Below are 22,596 nucleotides of genomic sequence, written 5' to 3' on the forward strand. Positions count from 1 at the left end.
GTAGTAGTAGTAGTAGTAGTAGTAGCCGTCTTATATTCCCATGGACCACTTCTACAAGGATACTAGACATGTAGTGATATTACAGTTTAATGTATGCAGCTAGTTTCAAAGTCTTGGCATCAAACGTCTATAGTCTACCTACTACAGTAACTTCATATTGTGATTTTTTTCAACATGAAACTCGTAAGATTGAGTGTGTCTAAGCCGAGAATATTTCAGAATAGAACTAGGAACTTTAATTTTGCTGGGCCTAGCCCCTTTCGTACGGAGAAGAAGATTGGATTAGAGGCAACACAAAGGACACACGCAAGCCCCAGGATACGTACGAACCGCTGCTTCTCGGGGCATAACCAATAGGAAAGAACGCCTAGCATCACCGGGTTTGCTGTTCTCCATGACGTTATCTATGACCCCTTTGAGTTTGATCTAGTCACTTAGAACACCTTCTACATAATCCGGCTAACTGAAAGAGGATTGAAGCCTCCATCCACTTGAATACAAAGTAAATCGTTTTAAACTGCACATCCTCATTCGGTTTGTCGTTATCGCGTAAAGAAGATATTTAATAAAGTAAAAAGCTAGTTAAGCGCAGCTTTGAACTATACATATTTTGGGAAGACAGTAGACGGACGCGATTATTATGTTTTCCTTTCATTTGACTGTCTCAGTTTTGCCAAGGGTAGCCAGTATTGCTAACATGGTATCATAATCAATCATGTACGACGTACCATCGTCTTCCGACCCTAGTATGACATTCTACATTAATATGCCAAGAAGCTGTGCTTTAGTTTATAGTCTCATACTAGGTGTAACTTTCATTCTAAATGTCACAAGACTTGTGAAAAAGCCGTGAAATCTAATAAGACTTCCGGTCTGGCGTTATAGCAAAATCCATGACCGCCTATGAATGGAGCAAAGCGATTATCTGATAGTTTCCAGGGTAAAAAAAATGGCTTGATTGCAGGTTATTTCTAAGTCACATTTGGACTTTGGATGCTCGTGAAAATGTTCTTTTGCACGAAATTCACATGACGCTGCAAAACTTTTTAAATTGCTTGGGCAATTGTTTCAGGATCGAAATAATACTCATCACACCCCAAACAGTAAGAGGAATACAAACGTCTGGTGAGGCGATTGCGAACCGGAATTCGACGGACATTCAGTGCAGTTTAGGTATGCATCGTTTTTCTCAACAAAAGGGTGATGACTCGGGATTAGGTAACTTAAGTAGCGCTGATCTTTCGGTAACTCAGGAGTCACAATTTGTTGCAATGCGTGGGTGAAAAAAAAACAACCAGTGTACGTCGAAGGATACAGTGATATTCTTCAGAAGAAGAGGAAGCTTAAAAGACAACTGAAAAACTCGAGTAGTTCTCGCAAGCAAGAGGAGAAGTGGTGCGCCACCACAATGCCCACTCCTCCTACAACACCGCGTTAACAGTGACACACTACGTGCCTTGAAATTTAGTGTGTGTTGAAACAAGGGCATACACGCCGTTCGCGGGCAGCCCATCGCACTTTCACTTGTTTGGACTTGTGAAAGAGCACCTGCAGCGTGTGGCAAGTGAGAACGACAAGGATGTGCAAGAAGCACAATTACGTAGATAAAATGCAGCGTTTTATGGTATACATAATCTTGAGGATAGTCATATCGATAATGTTAAGAATATGTCGAAAAATAAGACTGGAAGTTCCCATTACAATCTGGTCAGGAAAACAAGACCACTGATGACAATTCATCACGCACATCGCCCCGACGCTCACGTTGCCGTTGCCATTACCAGACCGTATTAGTCAGGAAAATGGCGGTAGAAACTACAGTTCAATGAACGAAGACAAGCATGCACTGGCAGGCATGTAAAAAATAGCCAAGAGGAAGCTCTGATCGAAATCAACAACGGAAACCTTCTCGAGCCTCTGTGCATCCCGTTTTGTCGTGACACACCATCATACCCCGTATTGACATCACGCATCTAAATCTACATGTATACTCCGCAAGCCATCATGCGGTGCACAGCGACGGGTACCTTGTGCCACTGCTATTCAGTCTCTTTCCTGTTCCACTGGCAAGTGAAACGAGGGAAAAAGGACTGTCTATGTGCTCACGTACATGCCCTGATTTCTCTCGTTTTGTCTCAGCGGTCCTTATGCAACGTGTATGTTGGTGGCGGCAGGATCGTTCTACAGTGCGCTGCAAATTCCATTCTCTATATTTTCTCAAAGCGTTTCGCGAAAAAAAAAATAAATAAATAAAAAAAAAGTCTACATCCCTCACGGGATTCCCACTTGAGTTCATGCATCATTTCCGTGTTGATCGATCCTGTCGGTAATAAATCTAGCAGCACGCCTCTGAATTGCTTCGATATCTTTCTTTAATTTACGATGAAATGAACAACCTTAGCTGCTTACAGGCGTTGACATAAGTCGACGGGAACAGATGAAAATGTGTGCCCTGACCGGGACTCGAACCCGGGATCTCCTGCTTACATGGCAGACGCTCTATCCATCTGAGCCACCGAGGACACAGAGGATAGCGCGACTGCAGGGATTTATCTCTGGCACGCCTTAGTATATATATCTTTCTTTAATCCGACCTCGTGGGGATCCCAAACATTCGAGCAGTACTCAAGAAAGGGTCGACCGAGTGTTCTGCACGCGGTCTGTCCGCAGCTCGTGATCTAGTGGCTAGCGTTGATGCCTGTGGATCACGGCGTCCCGGGTTCGATTCCCAGCCTGGTTGGGGATTTTCTCTGCCCGGGGACTGGGTGTGTGTGTTGCCATCATCGTTTCATCATTATATTTCGTGACAGTGGCTAGAATGGATTGTGTAAAAATTGGCACTTTGTACGGGCGCTGATGAACCAATCATCATCATCATCATCATCATCATCATCATGTACGCGGTCTTCTTTATAGATAAGTTACAACTTCGGCGAGAACTCGCCCAATAAACCCAAGTTCATCATTCGCTTTGTCGCTTTGCAACGTTACACACAGATATTAGTCAACGTGACTGTGTAAAGCAGCACACCTCCAATACTGTATTCAAACATTATGTAGGACTGTTTTTCTACTCCACCTGTATTAACTTACATTTTTTCCACATTTACAGCACGCTGCCATTCATCTCACCAAACAAATTCTGTCCACGTCAGCCTGTACCATCTTACATTCACTCAAAGACGACACTTTCCCGTACACTACAGCGTGATCAGTAAAAAGTCGCAGGTTGCTGCTCACCCTATACGTAAGTCTGTTTATGAATAAAGAGAATAAAAGCGTTCCTATCACACTTTCCGGGGGCACTCCTGACGGAACGTCTGTTTACGACCAACATTTGACGTCCAGGACAACGTACTTGGTTCTATTACTCATCTGTGGAGGGACACCAAGCCGCGCGGGATTAGCCGAGCGATCTAAGGCGCTGCAGTCATGGACTGTGCAGCTGGTCCCGGCGGAGGTTCCGAGTCCTCCCTCGGGCATGGGTGTGTGTGTGTGTTTGTCCTTAGGATAATTTAGGTTAAGTAGTGTGTAAGCTTAGGGACTGATAACCTTAGCAATAAAGTCTCATAAGATTTCATACACATTTGAACATTTGAGGGACACCAATCACAGACCACGGCCAGTTTACCGGAAAATCTTGTATCGCAGTGTCACACTGCAATGTCGTTAGGTCTTCTTTTAGTGTTCAGAGGTTGTTTGGACGTGAGTACTCTTCTCCAAGGTTCTTGGCCAAGTAATGGTTACTAGATATGAGGATTACCCACATCCCGAATGTAATTTGACATCTGCAGATTCGTTTTATTTTCAACGTAGCTGTTTTGGATTATCGGGGGAAGGTTCCTGGCTACGTGACGTGGTGTTATCTGCCCAGCCAGTAACAATCGCCGAAAGGCTGGCCTACCCCGTCAGCACGCACAAAAATGTTAGTGGCGAGATAAGACGCAGCGGCTTCCACGAAGCGGCCGCGATAAGCGGTGCTCTTGCATTTCGCCTACGCCGGCAGGTCTCGCGCGCCGCTGCAGCTGCCCTACACCACAGAAAACTGCTCCAGCGCTGCTTCCCCCACTGCGGCGGACCAACGACCGCCCGCCCGTTCTCACTTACGTTCTCTGTACAGCGCAATCCACTTATAAACTTCTTGGAAGACGCCGTTACAGACTGACTTCTGCACTCCTTACAGCAAAAGCTAATCCTGCTTCACAAACTAAGGAGGCTACCACGAAGACCAGGAAACGTATAACTATGGGCGTTCTCACAGAGAGGAGGCAGCAGGAGGGTTGTTGCCTCGCTCCTACAAATAAAATTATCTCCACAAACCGGACTCTCACACTGACGCTCCAGACAGACACAATTATAAATTCAGTATCAGTTTGAATAAAGGCGCAAAATGTAATGGATACTGTCCAGTGGAAAGTGTATTCAGAACTGCGATACTAATATGAGTTGCGCTCCCCACCCCCGTCCTGCTTAAGTGGAGTTTCTCAACGTAACTGGTCACAGTATAACGCAGCATCTACTTTTACACTTTACGACAATAATAAGCGCACACTTAATTTTTTTCACCGTATCGACTGTTTGCAAACTGAAGTTGAGAGCGTATAAGGGATTATACGACGGGGGTTAGCAAGAATTCTGAAAAGGAGCTGATGTTCAGAATAGTACCGTTTCCGCCCTACGCGTGTTAATGTGTAAAGCACTGCGTCTGACGGGTGAGAGAACAGTCGTCTCTGCATTTTTCGCCAGCCAATTAATGCAGCAACTAAGGTACCCAATGCTAACTGGCAGACGAAAGTTAATGTTTAGTATTTGTTGCATTTTACATACCGTATCTCTCTTATCACTGATACTCCACATCCTCTTCCGCTATTACAAGAGTGGTTGTCATCGGCTAATGTTTGTATTTTACTTTGTCGGTTAAAAATGTAGTAATAAGTACACACAGCTGCATACAAAAGCTCTTTCATCCAGCGCATACGCGACAGTGGAATACAGATGCATGCTCCTGCAGCACGGCAACTGTTCATTTCCGGCCCGGGTTTCCAGTTTAAAATGATACCCAGCATTCAAAGTGCGCACTGGGAGTTTAAAAACCCGCTGTACGAAACACACGTCTACGTATTACATATGTCTAAAATGAAAATCTGCTGTGACACACTCATTGTTTTCCAATCCTTTTCCTTAGCCTGTAATATCCACTTTATATCTTGTTCGAAAAATATGAATGACGAGATTATATAAATTGCACGTCAACGAGTATCACTGCTACTAAAACAGTTCAGTTGGCAACAGAAGTCAATCGCTATCACCAATGTCCGCCGAAACATTTTCTGCCTATTGAATTTCAGAGCCAGTCTTCTTTCCACAACATCGTTAGCAAAGCAAAGAACGGGCTTTCTCTCTCGTGATGTTGCTGTAGAGAAAGCGGGAAGTATGAGGCGAATTATCCGCAGCTATCTTATCACATGAATAGATTTATGACTATGTCGCTGATACGTGTTAGCTTTACGATCAATTGCTCTAGATGGTTATCGGCGAACAAGGCGAATGTTTTGCCATTTACTGGGGTGAGCATTGGCTGCAGGTGTGCATACACTTGTTACATTACAGTGAACATATGGAATTTTTGTCAGAATGTGCGGAGAGTGTAGCTGCCAATGAGACGCGTGCAGGGAGGGGTGCGCGCGCGTGTGTGTGTGTGTGTGTGTGTGTGTGTGTGTGTGTGTGTGTGTGTGTGTGAGGGGGGGTGGGGGAGGGAGAGGCAAAAATTGTTATTACCTGCAATGGCTACGACAATGATATTTGTAAAACTATATATTCCCTCATCATGCAGCAGTTGTTACGTCAGTTTACCTTCTCAAGACTATTTTGCAACTGCTTCTCATTACTCTCCCGATGAATTTTATCACAGCCCTCTCTAATGCTAGCAGCTGCAATGAACACTTAACACAGTGGTCGTCATTTTTTTTTAAAAAAAAAAAAAAGGTCAAACATCAGTGATCATGCGCTCCCGAAACACGACAATTAAAAAAATTCGCACTTCGGGCTCTCGTTAACGAAGAGGCAGTTGAATCAATAAGTGAGAGTCGAAAACAACACAGAATTTCTAATGTCTTTCAAGGTAGCCAGGATATTTACTCTATTCCAAAACGGCACCCAGCTCTCTCTCTCTCTCTCTCTCTCTCTCTCTCTCTCTCTCTCTCTCTGTGTGTGTGTGTGTGTGTGTGTGTGTGTGTGTGTGTGTGAGTGAGAGAGAGAGAGAGAGAGAGAGAGAGAGAGAGAGAGAGAGAGAGAGGGGGGGGCTTTTGTTACTGCTGTGAAGTACCTCGGAGTGTACTTAGCTCACATTGTTTTGCATAAACATCCACTTCATGACAGCACTCTAGCACATTATCAGCTACAAAATTACTTTGACGAATAAAAGATAAACATTATCTGTAAAAGATAGTGCTTAATTTCTTTGTTATACACTCAGTGTCACATCCAGAACGAACTCTAACCCTCAGAAAGAGGCATCACTATCTCTTCTTAAATACAATGGAAAGTTTGTACGCCCACGGTGGTTGCTTCAACAGAGAGAGATTGTACTCGAGGGAACTGAACAGGAGTGAGGTTACTTTGTGCTTGATTACTTTTACTACTTCATAAGACTTTTTACGCACACGTATCCGTACAAGCTGAATCACTCCAATTGGATAACATAAACTGCATTATTTTTTATTCATTTTTTTGCGGGGGTGGGGGTGGGGGGGTTTCTTAGGAGCAGTGTAAGATCACTCTGCTCTTTAAGCTGCGTTTGCGCGCATTTAGTCAGAAATAAACGGATGGTTATGCGAGTCTCCTCTCTTCTACGATCGGGCCGATAAAGACTGGTCTTGGAAGTTAGAGATAAGTTTATTCTTCGCAGTGCGTCACAGGAAAATCAGTAAATACCAATGTTAACAAGATACGATAGAATACTAAACAATATGCATGAAATAATAATAATACTTAAAAAGTAAAAACAGGACAAATAATATTTTCGGTGTATTTGTCGTTTTATCGTCGTCTTCGATATTCTTTTCAGAGACTTGCACTTGGCGGCCGACCTTTCCCAGATGGGGCCTCCCGGCCAACGATGCCGTACGCTCATTTCCATTTTCAAAAGTGAATGTTTTATGATTTTTTTTCCTCCTCCTGTGCGCGAACCAGACGTTTCCCACTATTAGACTGAACATCACAACTGGGAACGTGGGTCGAGTGGGATTCGATGCAACCGACCGTACTTCCACTGATACTGCCAGTTTTACTGGAGCGCAGCTCGCGTCTCTTCTGGTTACAAGGATAGATAAATAGGTTTAACGTCACGCCGACGTTATCAGAATGGAAAAGGATGGGGCAGGGAATCTGCTGCAACCATTGTAATGGGACCATCCATTTCAGTTATTCATCAGAGGGGCGGAAAATCGAAATTTGGATGTTCGTTGGAGATTGAAACCTCGCTTTTCCCGACTTCAAGTGAGACAGACTGCAACATTGGGAAAATTTTGATTATGAATGCTGTCTTTCTTGGTATAATTCAATGATGACCCCTCCCAACTATAAGCCAAGTAACAACTTCGTCTTCACACTGTGCCTGTTAATATTAAGTCCCCGATCGTGAACTCTGTTTTAAAATTTATTCTTTTTATTTAGTGTCCTTCATTTTGGCTCTATTTGTGGAAAACTAATCATCAGTAATTCCCCCAACAACCTTCGTTAACCCTTTGTTGCCTGACATAAGAAAAAATTTACTTTTTAACATTTTCTTTGCAGAATTTATGCTATTGTAGCCTCAAATGACGGTAGGATTTTTTGTAAAATTTTATTATATTTTTCACAACTTTTTTCTCACCTGGTACTCAGAAGTACCGTCGGACTCCATGGACAGAATTACAACATTCGCAGAAAAATGCTCCAATTTGTATAACTTGTACTTTATTCCACATAAATATTAAATATTTTTACATTCGAAAATTAATTTACAGAAAAATGATATTTTTGAATTTCTTTTAAATTTCGCATAAATTTATTCTAGAGCAACAACACAATACATAGTATCTTAGCTATACATTTTTGACAGTATATACATATCAAATATTTAGTGATACCTCATGAAATTCTAGGAAACAGTTCTTTTTCTTATTGCAGCACAAATACACTTTACATGTACTACATTATGAATGTGGTCTCGACTGAATTTTATTTTTCGCACACATTTCGCATCGTCCTCTTTTACAACTGAACACTACAAAATGGTTTCCTCGGTTGCCAAGACGTACATCCTTCGGAAGAGAAAAGTTATACTTCCTACTCTTTGGGGGAGTTATTTCATCTTTACAAGAGTTTCTCTTCTTGAGATTTGGCACTTGCTGTTCATTCATTAGCCCTAGTGCCACAGCACGCCTGAATTCCAGCAGTGGCAGTGCCCCATGTAAATCACTGAAAATGACGTAAGCATTGACAAAAGCAGTTTCTATTGCTCCCCAGAAGAGACGGTGCCACCATTTCTTTGATCGTAATCTGTCTGCATGATCCACACCACCCATGTTTTTATTGTAATCACAATAACTGGACATGGTATAGTCATACTAGTTCCATCTTTCTGTTTTCTTGTCTCTACGCTCTGTTCAGTGCCATGGAAGTTTGGCGCAAAATACACTACTTTATTTTCCTTCCATTGAAATACTGTTAGGTCTAAAGATGACTCTCTGTGATTGGATTTAGACATTTTTCTTTAGGTAAATTCGCTGGCAAACCTATCCTGTTTGTTCTAATTGTTCCACAGGCAAATGTATTTACCGATTTCTGTGTGAGAAAAAGTGGACAGAACAAATAGTGAGAGGTAACGCACTGTTGCTACAATAAAGTGTTCGCACAACCTGACGGTACTAATAAGTCCGCCTTATATTTTCCACTTTATGTCATTCACTTGTAACGTAATGCTTCAAACTATTATAAAAAAAAACAAAGAAGGTAAGTACGTACAATGGAAAACTCAACGGAAGTTTCAATAAATTTCGCACAAATTCAGGCAACTCCATGGAAACAAGCACATACAATCTGTTTTCACAGCAGCGCGCGAAAAACAATTTCAAGCTCTGACCGCCAGAGAGGTTTATGTATTGCACAATAACATCTATGAAACAGCAGAGCAGAGTTACTGTTACGTACCGACAGGCTCTCAGATCACGAAAACTGCACCACGAGAAAATAATGAGTGTCAAAACTTACTGGTACTTTTAAGTACCATCAGGCAACAAAGGGTTAAATAACCCACATACTACGCAATGCAAATCTTTTCATATCCAATGTCAATGTAGCATCTCTCCGGGATGTGATCTCCAATAGCTACATTTAATGCCGAGCTAGAAATTAGGACTGTCGGGCATTATAAGGATCTCTTATTTCGAAAAGAAAACGTGCCACCGAACTGGAAAGTGCTTGCTGAGGAAGCAGGTCTCCTGCTTAGGTGCATTATGCATAATTCAAGAGGTGCGTAGCTTACTTAGCTTGACTGCGTATGCATACTGAAAAAGGCAGGATGTGTTCCCATTAGCACGTCACTGCTGAATGTGTGTTTACTTCCGTATATGTTTTAGTCACTGTTAACAGCATTTGGACTCTTGTTTCATCGCATCCGAGTAAAATTACAGTAAATTCTAATGCAAACTGCCCCATTTCTGCAACAACTCAACAACACGACCTTCTCGCAACAACTGGCACACAAACACACAGCTGCACTCGACTTTTCAGTAAAATGCAATGTAGCCAACTTTCAAGACAGTGTTGCAAATTCGCAAGCAATTCGATTAGAGATCGTTAACCGACTCGTTAACTCGTTTCGTGGCTGGAAAGATAATGTCATAGCTCGCACGCACACACACACACACACACACACACACACACACACACACACACACAGAGAGAGAGAGAGAGAGAGAGAGAGAGAGAGAGAGAGGGGGGCGGAGTAGTGAGGGGGAGAGACGGGGGAGGAGGAGTGAGCGGGAGAGAGAGAGAATAACGTGTGTTTTATAAACTACAGAATGCAAACTGTAATCGGCAATGTTTCACTAATAAACAGCAGGAAACGGTGACGCAAGCGTTTTATTTCAACTGCAACGTATTCCGCTAACGAATAAATGTTCGACGTCGGAATGATGGTGAACACAGCTCTCATATTCGCTTCACGTAGCTTCAAACTACACGCGAAATGTGAATAGTGAGTGCATTTATCGTTACTTTCAGGAAAGAACAAGATGTGCCTCAAACCACTGCGAAGCAAAACTTAATGTTTAGTTCGAATAAACTATCACCTTTACGATCGTTACACAGCCTTAGTTATCAGAGTGAATACAATGACTGTTTTCCTGGTTAACGCCTAACTGGAATGATGTCCCCTTTCAAACTTTTGAACAGCCATATATTGTTTCCAAGTTTTCTTACCGCGTTATGTAATGTCTTCTGGGTACCTCGTTTTATATCGGTATTCATATGGTAACTGTCTTCGACAACAGTGTTCCAACATGTTCAGATCGGAGGTCTGCGCAGACCAGTCTATCTCAGGAATGTTATTGTCCACAATGGTTTGTGGACAATAACATTCCTGAGATGGACTTGTCTGCCCAGACTTCCAACCTGAACACGCTGGAACACTTTTGGAACGAGAAAATCAGCTTTACTGCGGACCCCAACATCCAAGTTACACTGCCATCTCTGGTTGTGGGTCTTGAGGAATACTGGGCTTCTCCTGCTTCCCAGCATGTAGCACCTCACTGAAAGTGTCCTTAGGAGAGTAGCTGCCGTCATAAAGGCGAAGTATTGACACACCCCATATCAATGTGCACTAATAGGTGTTCAGATACTCTCTTAATCAGATGGTGTTCGTTACTCTGTTCACGAGGGTATACCCTAGAAACGTGTAGTGCCATTAAACTTAATGACTGACGCAAGCATATTCATCCAACGATGTGTCAGAACTCGCAGCCCTCACAAAGACAAAGGAGCAGATCAAAACCGTATACCAGCGGACCACGTTAAGACTGACATGTTTGAAATATAGAGAAAGTAACTGTGATACTGCGTTATGGAAACTGTCCATAGTTTTCACATTCTTCTAACGCGTTAGGTGTGTCCGTATCAAAGTACTGTACAAAGCAAAACGAAGTGACGACAGAGACCTTCATCGTGCGTGATGGTAGTCACGTTGCAGTATAAGCTGTCGCTTGTGGCGCAACACGCCATGTGGAACGCTCGACGCCACAACGGAGATACTCGCTCAGTGGACACGAGACTGGAAGAACTGCGGCACCTTCAACGCCCTTCCCCACTCACACTGCTGTGGCTACGGCGAAGGAATGAATGCCTCTTGCGCCTGGTGCCGAACTCTACTTTTTCTCCTTCCGCTGCCCACCCCAGTCGTTTAACATTTCGGGCAGTGCCAGCTTTTCAAAGTTACTGCTGTCATAAATAACATCGGCCGGTGACGCTATCGGCGATCGCTCTCCTCCGCTCGCAATGCCGTAAGGCGCTCGCAGGAAGCAGCAGACCGCACCCGTCGAAAGAAAAATATTTTCCAGACGCGCAGCAGACAGTGCACACTATTCTACATACTTGGTTCCCCGAAGGTAGCAATACGTGCCTGATACCAAAACACGAGCTAAATCTAAGAATGTAGAGGAATCCTTCTTTGTATGTATACGTATATCACTGTGTGTGTGTGTGTGTGTGTGTGTGGAGGCGGCGATTTACCCACATCTGGAATGTAGCCTGATGTGACAGTGAAATGTGCTACAGAAGAAAGCTGGAGGATAGATGGGTAGATCAAATAAGTAATCAACGTCTTCAAGATTCGGTTTAATACCACTTCAAGGAGACAAGGATTATAGCGTGATTCCATTGAAAGGACGGATAAGTTGATAGGACACATCATAAGGCATCGAGGAATCTAAGACTAGCTTGTAGAGCTGTATCAAAAACCAGTCTTCTGGCTAAAGACAGCAACCACTGTTCTTCATGGCGCGTATTAATGATCTGACAGACAAGATTAATAGTAACTTCTGACTTTACGCAGTGGATGCAGTTCTTTATAAAGAATTATTTTCTGAAGAGAGAGGAGAAAAAAAAAATCCTAGACAAATAATCTGATTTGGAAACGATTTTGAAGTAGCGCAAAGACTGGAACGTTACTTCAAAAGTACCGAAAAGCAAAATTATGTGCTTGACAAAACAAAAAACTGAGTATCCTGTGACTAAAAGACCAATGATTCACAATTAGAATCAGCAAACTCCAACAAATATCTGCGTGTACGACAGTTTTTAAGGATGTAAAATGGAATCAGCAAATGGCTCAGTCGTAGGTAAGGCAGGAGGCAGACTTCGATTCAGTGGCAGAATACTGGGAAAAACACACTCGGTCTACAAAAGAGACTGCTTACAAATCACTTTTGCATTTAATCTTACAAAAGAGGATGGCACGAATGATCACCGGTTTGTTTGAGTAACGGAGAAGTTGAAACACCTTAATTGGCAGACAGAATGAAAATTATCCCGCGAAAGTCTACTTATAAAATTATGTGAAGAATCGAGAGGTACACTTTAGCCCACTATGTTTAGCTCCTGTTGGGCCGCAACGACAAAATTTATTACAGCATGCTCAGATGCGTTAAAACAGTTGTTCTTCCTGCGCTTCATTTGCAACCAAAAGACATTCTAACGGTAACCTTTGTCATGCATTCCACAGTCGTTTGCAGAGAATGCATTGAGATGTACAACAACAACGAAAATAAGATTACTCTTTATCAAACAGCGGAATCCTTAACCTACATTAATGGAGACAAGAAATAAGCGCATTTTAATGATCGATGTAAAATGCCCGTTGAAAAGCTTTTTTCTGCACCGACGAAGGACGGAAGGTTAAGGCTCAACATCACGTCAAGTACAAGGTCACAACATCCTGAGCACAAACTACGACTGAGCAGGTAAGAAAATGAATCGGGCAACCATCCTAGCAATGGGCATACTTCATTTCGGAAAACCACAGAAAACGTGAATTTGGATGGTTTTCTGGTTTTTGAACCCCTCTTCGTCTCCCGAACGCAAGCCGGGTGCTCTGACCACTGCAGCACCTAGCAAGACGATGGACGCGAGTAGATTTGGAGGCGATGTCGAACAAACGTTTGCATTCTGGCTCCAGTCTTACTGATACAGACGTTCCGCTGATTTCCTAAGTTATTCCATACAAAATACATAAATAAATGTATGGCTTTATTTCCGACTGTTATAGAATCACTACTTTTCACAATATTAAATGATCTAGTGGGGTAAACTCGCAAGTTTCATGAGGTTTTTCGCGGATGATGTTGCTGTATACAAAGAAGCAACAACGCTTGAATATTGTAACAGTATGCAGGATCGACGCATGGTGCAGGGGTTGGCAGCTGATCCCGAACATAAACGAATGTACCGTGCTGCGAATAAGTAAGCAGAAATACCCATTATTGTATGATTCCAGAACAATTACTGAAAGCAGTCGCATTCCTTAAATATCTGGAAGTGTGCATACGGAGCGATTTAAAGTGGGCGACCACATAAAATTAACTGTAGGTAAAGCAGATGCCAAAGATTCATCCGAGGCATCCTCAGGAAATGTAATGCACCCAAGAAAGCGGTAGCTTACAAAATCTTCAACAGACCCATACTTGAATATTGCTCTTCTGTCTGAAACCCAAATAATATAGGACTCAGAGGAAAGAGAGAAGATCCAAAGAAGAACAGCGCGTTTCGTCACGAAAGTGATCATCCATTTCCAGTGGTAGACGTTACAAGAGATGCGTTGTATATCATGGTATGGCAGTCTTAAAATTCCTAGTCACAAATGTATTACTTCCTCCCGGGATTTCATCTCGCGAGAAGACCATGAAGGTAAAATTAGAAGGATTCAAGCTCACACGGAGGATTACCAGCAATTTTTTCTTCTCGCGGACCATTCGCGACTAGAATAGGGAAAGTGGAGATTGACACTGGCACACGAAGTACCCTCCGTTGCACGCCATAAAAGTGGCTTGCGGATTAGACATGTAAATGGTGGTCAAGTTTACCGTTTCGTCTTTATTTACGTCATCAGCTGGGATATTATGGTTCAGATAGCATGAATTTTATCATACCAGCAATCTCCTGGAGCCCAAATCTGAATACAGCCTCTGTGTTGTGGTGTAGTAAAAAATGTTCAAATGTGTGTGAAATCTTATGAGACTTAACTGCTAAGGTCATCAGTCCCTAAGCTTACACACTACTTAACCTAACTTATCCTAAGAACAAACACACACACCCATGCCCGAGGGAGGACTCGAACCTCCGCCGGGATCAGCCGCACAGTGTGGTGTAGTAAGCCTAAGGCACATTATGACCACACCGACATCAATGGGTATCGATAATTTCATTTGTAAGACAAAAACCTCATACAAAACTATTTTTAAGAAAGTTCTTATTTCAAGCGTAGCTATTTGTATTTTATGTGATCACAACAATTTTAGAAGTTACTTAACACGAATCTACGGAAATCTATTTTTTACTAAATTTTGCTACATTTAACTGAAGAATATTTATCAGTCAATTTAAATACTGTCTACGCCAGCGATGTACGTAACTAGAATTGCCTAAAACTGTAATTGTGGATCTTTCTCACTTTGCGGAAAAAACAGTAGTAAGAGCGAGTCTTTTGAAGTTAGTTGCAATGGTTGGATATGATTTTGGGTAGACGTAATGAACTTTGTGAGCCGTGGTCTGAAAATTCTAAGATGGAGAAGCATAAAGGAACGAGATGCCATTATTTCGCAGTTTAAGTGATCAAACCAACCTTCCAATCCTGGAAAATTCCAGTTTTCTTCGTATAGAGAAAACTCGAGAAAATCGTACCCTAAAGAGAACAAAGCCAGCATAGAAACCAGCTAAGTATTAGATTCTTTAAATTTATTTAGATTTTGCAATGGTTGTTTGATCTTTCAATAAAACTGGCAAATCAAAGGGTCTATTTTCGCTGCTGAATGATACAAACTTGAGTATGGAAGATGTAAAGCATAAGTGTATGACTTTTTTTCGGGTTTGGAAAGTATACTCCAAACCTGTGGATCACAATACAAACGTACTCTAACGGGATGTCAGTCACCAACTCAATGTGTGCGCATGGGTTGGGAGGTGTAATGGTACTTGAATTACGTAACCATTACGGCACCTCATCTGAACCTCTCGATACCAGTAATATTGTACTGTGTTTCTGTTAACTACTTAACATATTTCTGAGACAACATTCAGATTTGATTTCATTTTTGATACATCGATATGTTTATATTGCAATGATATTATTCTTATGTGTATTCTTTCTTTTGTCACTATGATCTTGATCTCAGACGTACCGGTAACTCTGAGTTTTGGGCGCGCAGGCGATTATTAGATAGTTGTTAAGAGTGTCGGACGTTGAGAAAGTCAAGTCTTGGACGTCATGTTGGAAAGATGCATATTGTAGTTGGCTTATAAAATGTGGGGAAGATGTTTTCAAGTATGTTTTGTACTGTGAAGTGATGTTTGTGTGTCACGTGATATTGCAATAAAAGCAATTAAAAGGAAGTGTAACTTAAATTCGGAGTGCTGATTGCTTTTTTTACATCACCATTGTCCTGCAAAAGTGTAATCTTCAAGAATGATTTGTGAAGCGCATCTACAAAACTTTTGAATACAGCAGAATAAAACCTAGGCCTCTTTGCATCCGAGCTTGGAATCATAGCCACCTAGATTTTCAACGATTGAGCCATGATTTTACGACGAGACCAGCGTGGGAAACACGAAAAGATGAGTGCCTAGTTTTTTGATTATTACATGAAATGACTTTATTAACTGTGCTCTAATGACACCTGCCATATAATATGACTGTTGTTGCCCGAAAATGCAGTATTTAGCAGCGTGAGCAACACCACAATCGCTATTAAATGCTGACCTTTGTTGTGGTAGTGTTGTTAGAGAGGGTGGGCAGAGGAATAACGATTTGTGTCAAGGTGGGAGGAATTCACCTTCATCACCCAAGTCGATGTTGGATCGTCTGCTAGTTGTAAAATAAGTTCCTAGGGATTATAAAAAAGCGGTTGTAAATTTAGACATTACGTACAAAAAGTAATGTAGGCTCATGTAAGGCCTTATAAGAATGTTTGAGACTCGCGCGAAGTCGTGTTTTTTTCCCTAGCGCATATGACCGCAGGCCTGGTATCGATGAACTGTAGACTACCAATAGCTGAAAACGGTCATAGAAGAAAATGTTCGTGCAACTTCAGCTGTTGGGTGACAGTGGGGTCACTGAAACCGCAGAGCACGTTTTTCTTTGGAGTACGAGCACAGATCATGACACTGAATACTCCAGGTGTGCTGTCCGAGGAATTACAACGTAGAAATGCTGCGATCCAGAGACGCGTGTGAAGCTTCGCGCCACCTTGTGGGTATTAACTCGCAAAAGGAAATGTATGCTAACATCAGTGCAAGGCGTGCAGCGTCATATTCCGAGGACAAAGATGTGCTGGCCGGGGTGGCCGAGCGGTTCTAGGCGCTACAGTCTGGAACCGCGCGACCGGTACGGTCGCAGGTTCGAATCCTGCCTCGGGCATGGATGTGTGTGATGTCCTTAGATTAGTTAGGTTTAAGTAGTTCTAAGTTCTACGGGACTGATGACCATAGGAGTTAAGTCCCATAGTGCTCAGAGCAATTTGAATCTTTTTTTTTTTTTTTTTTTTTTTTTTTTTTTTTTTTTTTTTTTTTTGGACAAAGGTGTGCGACGGTGGCGGGATATTTGAATGCTTGCCACCTCAAGGACGGAGAGATAAGGCAGTGCGGACAATGACTAAGCAAATCTGTTAGCGTAAGACCTAAAGCGAAATGTGTTCTTTCTGGATAGTCGCAGGCATTGACGCGAGATGGTGGTACAGAACTGCCACAGGTTAATTCCGGGGATTCCGTCCCCGCAGCCTAAAAGATATAGACCAAAGCTACCAAGATGGTACCCTGGGATGAGGAGAGGTATGAGTGGAGACTCCTGGCTCTGAGCCAGGCACATTCTTCTTCATTTGACCGTATCACAATTCAGTGCTAAAGGACAACATGCACTGACTCCAGTGATTATACAGTGAGGCTCAAACTAAGTGAGAAGTGTAGTAACCTCTCCACCTTTTCACAGCCCCGCGTGTGTGCGGCATTATCGCAGAAACATTAAGTAATATTATAATACTACTAGAAAATAAATGAAAAAGAATTTTTCTAAGGGCATAAACAGATCTAGCTGAGCGTAGGACAGCTCAATAATATTAACACAGGTTTAGAATACAGTGTATTTCTAACTTGGTTACAATATACTAACAGAGTAGCACATTACAACAAGAAACGAAGTTGTAATTTACTAACTCGTTAACAATAGCATAGCTGGGTAGTTACGTAGAGCAGAATAGATGTGCAATCAGTTAAAACTTCTGCAATAACATGTAATACGACATGTTACAGAATAGTCGATCACATTACTATTGCAAACTGGGAGTGAGGGTGCTTCGGTCGGCTTGTCGTGAGTCTTCATCCTGATTATTTCACGAGGACACGCTAAACCACTTGATACTACAGGATGTCTCAAACCTTTTGGGTCAAATTGAAACAGGTGATACTGGATCCACAACCGATTATATTGAGATAGGGAACCAATGGTCGGAAGTGTATCTTTTTGTGTTTGGACATACACAGCATGAACCGCATAACATCGTAGCTTATAGAAATTGTTTACAGTGACGACTGCAAGTCTCAACGCGTGTATCCCCACGTCAATCCCCACATCGATGGCCACCAGGAACGATTCTCTGTCACCGTTTGGGCAGGCATTGTCCAAAGTCACTTACTTGCTGCCTCACTGCTTGGCTGGTCCATGTTAGCTAGTATCCTTGCCCCATGTGCTGCCACAGTTCTCCGAGACTGTACCCTTCATTGTCCACGAAAGGATGTGGTTTCAACTCGACGGTGCACCAGCCCACTTCACGTTATGTCCAGGAGCACCTGAACAAAATGTACCCTCATCGTTGAGTTGGAAGGGCAGGTCGTGTCCCACGGACAGCGCGATCGCCAGATCTCATACCTCTGGACTTTTTCCTCCGGGTTACGTCAAGACGGCGTATGAAACCCCACTAGAAGCGGAAAATATCTGCTTGCTAGGGTCCAAGCTGCCTGTATCCTGGTACAACAGACACCAGAGATCTTTGAGAAAGAGCAGCAAGGAAGTCTTGCGTCATTGCCATGCATGTAATGAGACTAGCGTTCGTCACTTTGAACAATTACTAGAAAAATACGTTTTTGTTATGCGGTGTACGCTTTGTATGTACATGATAAAAATATTTATTTCAGACTCTTAATCCCCGTATCTCAACTTAATCCCCGTATCTCAATATAATCGGTTGTAGACCCCCTACCATTTGTTTCAATTTGACCCAAAAGGTTTGAGACACCCTGCAGATGCACGAGTGTCCTGAAAGCATTGGCAGTGCGATACGTTTTCCTTAGTCACTTACTTGCTTACTGTAACGTCGCCGCATGTTTCCGCTAACTGTAGCGAGAGGCCAAGTGCAATAATATCATGGTCAGGCAGTTCACTGGCATCAGGTTAAATTGGAAAGCTAATATGTAACTACAGCATGTTGAAGACCCTAGTGCTTCAGCGTTAGTGGTAGTTTCTACAAAAAACATTTTTTACACGCAGAACCATGGCCGGTTATTGAAGAAGAAAGCCGCGACTCAGGAAGCAAAAGCAGTTAGAAGGCGCATAAAAGTGCGCGCGCGCCTATTGTGTGTGCGACACGCCGGTGGTGCGGCGTCGCGCCGCCTCGCGTTTAATGGAGTGCTGGGGTAATCGGCTGGTGCGGCTGTTGACCCCAGCGCCGGCCCCGGTCGCGGCCGCAGCAGGCGCGCCTCATTCGCTTATACACGCCGGCGCGAAGCAGCGGGTCTGGAACACGCGGCAAATCCGCAGCTGCGTGTTGCGCCGGGCGACGGCTGGCCGGACCCCGTCTGCCCTCGGCTAACACACCCACTGTACAAGCACTAGGCAATTTGTATCGGGAAACTCGCACAATCCAGTGTTCGTAGTGGGGTGTGTGTGCTGTTGTGATTTGTCGTGAAGTTTAACACATCTCTACCGTACCAGGACGCGACCCGACATCTTAGTTTACATTCGCTTGTTCTCATCGAATGAACTGTTCAAGCGAGACTCACAATTAACAATCTGCTAGTAACTACACTACTGGCCATTAAAACTGCTACACAAAGAAGAAATGCAGATGATAAACGGGTATTCATTTGACAAATATATTATACTAGAACTGACATGTGATTACATTTTCACGCAATTTGGGTGCATAGATCCTCACAAATCAGTACCCAGAACAACCACATCTGCCCGTAATAACGGCCTCGATACGCCTGGGCGTTGAATCAAACAGAGCTCGGATGGCATGTTCATGTACAGCTGCCCATGCTGCATCAACACGATACCACAGTTCATCAAGAGTAGTGACTGGCGCAATGTGACGACCCAGTTGCTCGGCCACCATTGATCAGACGTTTTCAATTGGTGAGAGATCTGGAGAATGTGCTGGCCAGGGCAGCAGTCGAACGTTTTCGCTATCCAGAAAGGCCCGTACAGGACCTGCAACATGCGGTGGTGCATTATCCTGCTGAATTGTAGGGTTTCGCAGGGATCGAATGAAGGGTAGAGCCACGGGTCGTAACACATCTGAAAGCTAACGTCCACTGTTCAAAGTGCCGTCAGTGCAAACAAGAGATGACCGAGACGTGTAACCAATGGCACCCCATACCATCACGCTGGGTGATACACCAGTATGGCACCGAGCGAGGTGGCGCAGTGGTTAGCACACTGGACTCGCATTCGGGAGGACGACGGTTCAATCCCGCGTCCGGCCATCCTGATTTAGGTTTTCCGTGATTTCCCTAAATCGCTCCAGGCAAATGCCGGGATGAATCCTTTGAAAGGGCACAGCCGACTTCCTTCCCCGTCCTTCCCTAAACCAATGAGACCGATGACCTCGCAGTTTGGTCTCTTCCCTCAAAACAACCCAACCAGTATGGCGATGACGAATACACACTTCCAATGTGCATCAGCGCGATGTCGCCAAACACGGATGCGACCATCATGATGCTGTAAACAGAAACTGGATTCATCCGAAAAAATGACGTTTTGCCATTCGTGCACCCAGGTTCGACGTTGAACCTCGTCGAACTGTTCGTGCAGATGGTTGTCGTCTTGCAAACGTCCGATTCTGTTGACTCAGGGATCGAGACGTGGCTGCACGATCCGTTACAGCCATGCGCATAAGATGCCTGTCATCTCGACTGCTAGTGATACGAGGCCGTTGGGATCCAGCACGGCGTTCCGTATTACCCAGCAATGTCGCGATACGACAAGCCGCAATCGCGATAGGCTACAATCCGACCTTTATCAAAGCCAGAAACGTGATGGTACGCATTTCTCCTCCTTACACGAGGCATCACAACATCGTTTCACCAGGCAACGCCGGTCAACTACTGTTTGTGTATGAGAAATCGGTTGGAAACCTTCCTCATGTCAGCACGTTGTAGGTGTCGTCACGGGCGCCAACCATGTGTGAATGTTCTGAAAAGCTAATCATTTGCATATCACAGCATCTTCTTGCTGTCGGTTAAATTTCGTGTCTGTATTTAGTCATCTTCGTGGTGTAGCAATTTTAATGGCCAGTAGTGTACTTCCATTACTTTACAAACTCGACAGGTGACTTGGACAGAAAAAATTAGTACTTTTCTAAATGGAAGAGGTATGTTTCACAGTAACGAAGGTGAACAAGTGCTCATAGCTCTTAAGGTATGTATTTGAGCGTCCATATTTACTGCAAATTTTTCTTGCTTTCGGGTAAGGAACCTGTCCTCGAAGTCTGTAAAGGAAATTTCTTTACTACTTGTATATCTGAGACTTGTTAATGACAATAGTACTATTGCTAATTTCACTGATGTAGTATCATCCTTCTGAAATTGTATTATAGGATTACTGTAAGAAATGTACATTGCTAACACTAAAACCACTTTACTATGTTACCCCGTACGTTGCCACTAAGAAATGAAGATCGGTAGGTAGTGAAGACCACAGCGGGATAATACGTTTCAAGGAGGACCAACTCATCTGGCTTGGCTAATTCCAAAATTCAATCGCATTTGAAGTACGGAAGTTGTTGCGCAATATTCAAATTCTGTTTAATGACAGTTTTCAAAAATACCTTTTATTCAGCAAATGCTGCAGGACAGAAAACGCCTGCTGGGTGGTAGTTGAAGCGTGGGGACGTGCTGCACTACGTCTCGACAACGCAGGCGACACGTGCTCAATGGGATTCAATCGGGTAATCCAATTGCAGAATACTCTCTCGAACCAAAAACTCCCTGTTCTGTTCGATGCGGGCGCGAACGTCATAGATAAAAATTAAATCAGGGTCAAAAGCACCCCAGACACTACGCACATGGGGAAGAAGTACAGTGTCGCAACATGGCGACCGGCGAATGTACTGTGTTCAAAGCTCTGTCATGCCGCCACGAGCATAGGAGCTGAGCCAACGAGGAGTACGGTCATTAGCTCTTCTCGGAAAAGTGCAGACTGTGTAGTGATTCCGGACGTCTCCTCACATGGCTAGAGGTAGGAATACGTTATGCACACAAGAATATTGACCAACATGATTGTTTTGGTGCTCCAGGAGTTATAGTGTGGGAAGGCATAATGTCACATGGGCGTACTGACCCTATCTTTGGACACGGTACACTCGACGGTCAATTTTATTGTGGTAATGTACTCCTTCCTCACGTGCGTCGTTTCAGGGATGCATTCGACTTTGATAGTTTTATGGACGACAACGTGCGACCGCACCCAACAGCGCAGGTGGAGCAGCTCTTGGAACGAGAGGAAATTCGGCGAATGTACCGGCCTGCTCGTTGCCACGACTTGAATTCCAACAAGCAAGTGTGGGATGCGTTGGGGAGACACATCGCACCATGTTCACCTGAACCAACGACCATTCAGCAGTTATCAACCGCGATGATGAAGGAATGGAACGCACTACCACAACAACTCCTTACCAACCTTGTGGCCAGCAAGGGAACACGTTTCAAGGCATCAGTGCCGCTCATGATGATCACATGCTCCATTAAGAACTATGTCCCGCCTTTTGTAATGTCCAGGGGACCATCAAAAAGCGCGGTGGGGTCAGTGTTATTTTGTTTTTGAATAAAAGTGTAAATTCTGTTCGTCTCATTGCGTATTTCTTTCAATTAGCTTCTGTGCTATACCGTGGCATTTCCTTCTATGTGTGATCCAGTTTCATCGAGCTGTGTTACTTGGCAGTGATACATCATGCAAAAGTTACTTTCGTCCGTAAGTTTTGTACAGCAGTTTACATTTTCTGTAGAAGCATAGCGAACTTGAGAATGAGTTAATGTTGTGGTAGGTCACGTGGGCACACGTGTAGGTTTGCAACA

General features: G+C 43.5%; 1 protein-coding gene and 1 non-coding gene across 2 annotated transcripts in view; both read right to left on the reverse strand.

Annotated features, from left to right (window-relative positions):
• The window catches only part of LOC124796375 (max dimerization protein 1-like), a 721,836-nt gene that overhangs the window by 609,261 nt on the left and 89,979 nt on the right, over positions 1-22,596 (reverse strand). The window lies entirely within an intron of this gene.
• On the reverse strand, positions 2,449-2,523 carry Trnat-ugu. Its single transcript has one exon. It is a non-coding gene; the product is annotated as a tRNA-Thr (tRNA).

Source organism: Schistocerca piceifrons, chromosome 4, assembly GCF_021461385.2.
Source record: "Schistocerca piceifrons isolate TAMUIC-IGC-003096 chromosome 4, iqSchPice1.1, whole genome shotgun sequence".
NCBI lineage: Eukaryota > Metazoa > Arthropoda > Insecta > Orthoptera > Acrididae > Schistocerca > Schistocerca piceifrons.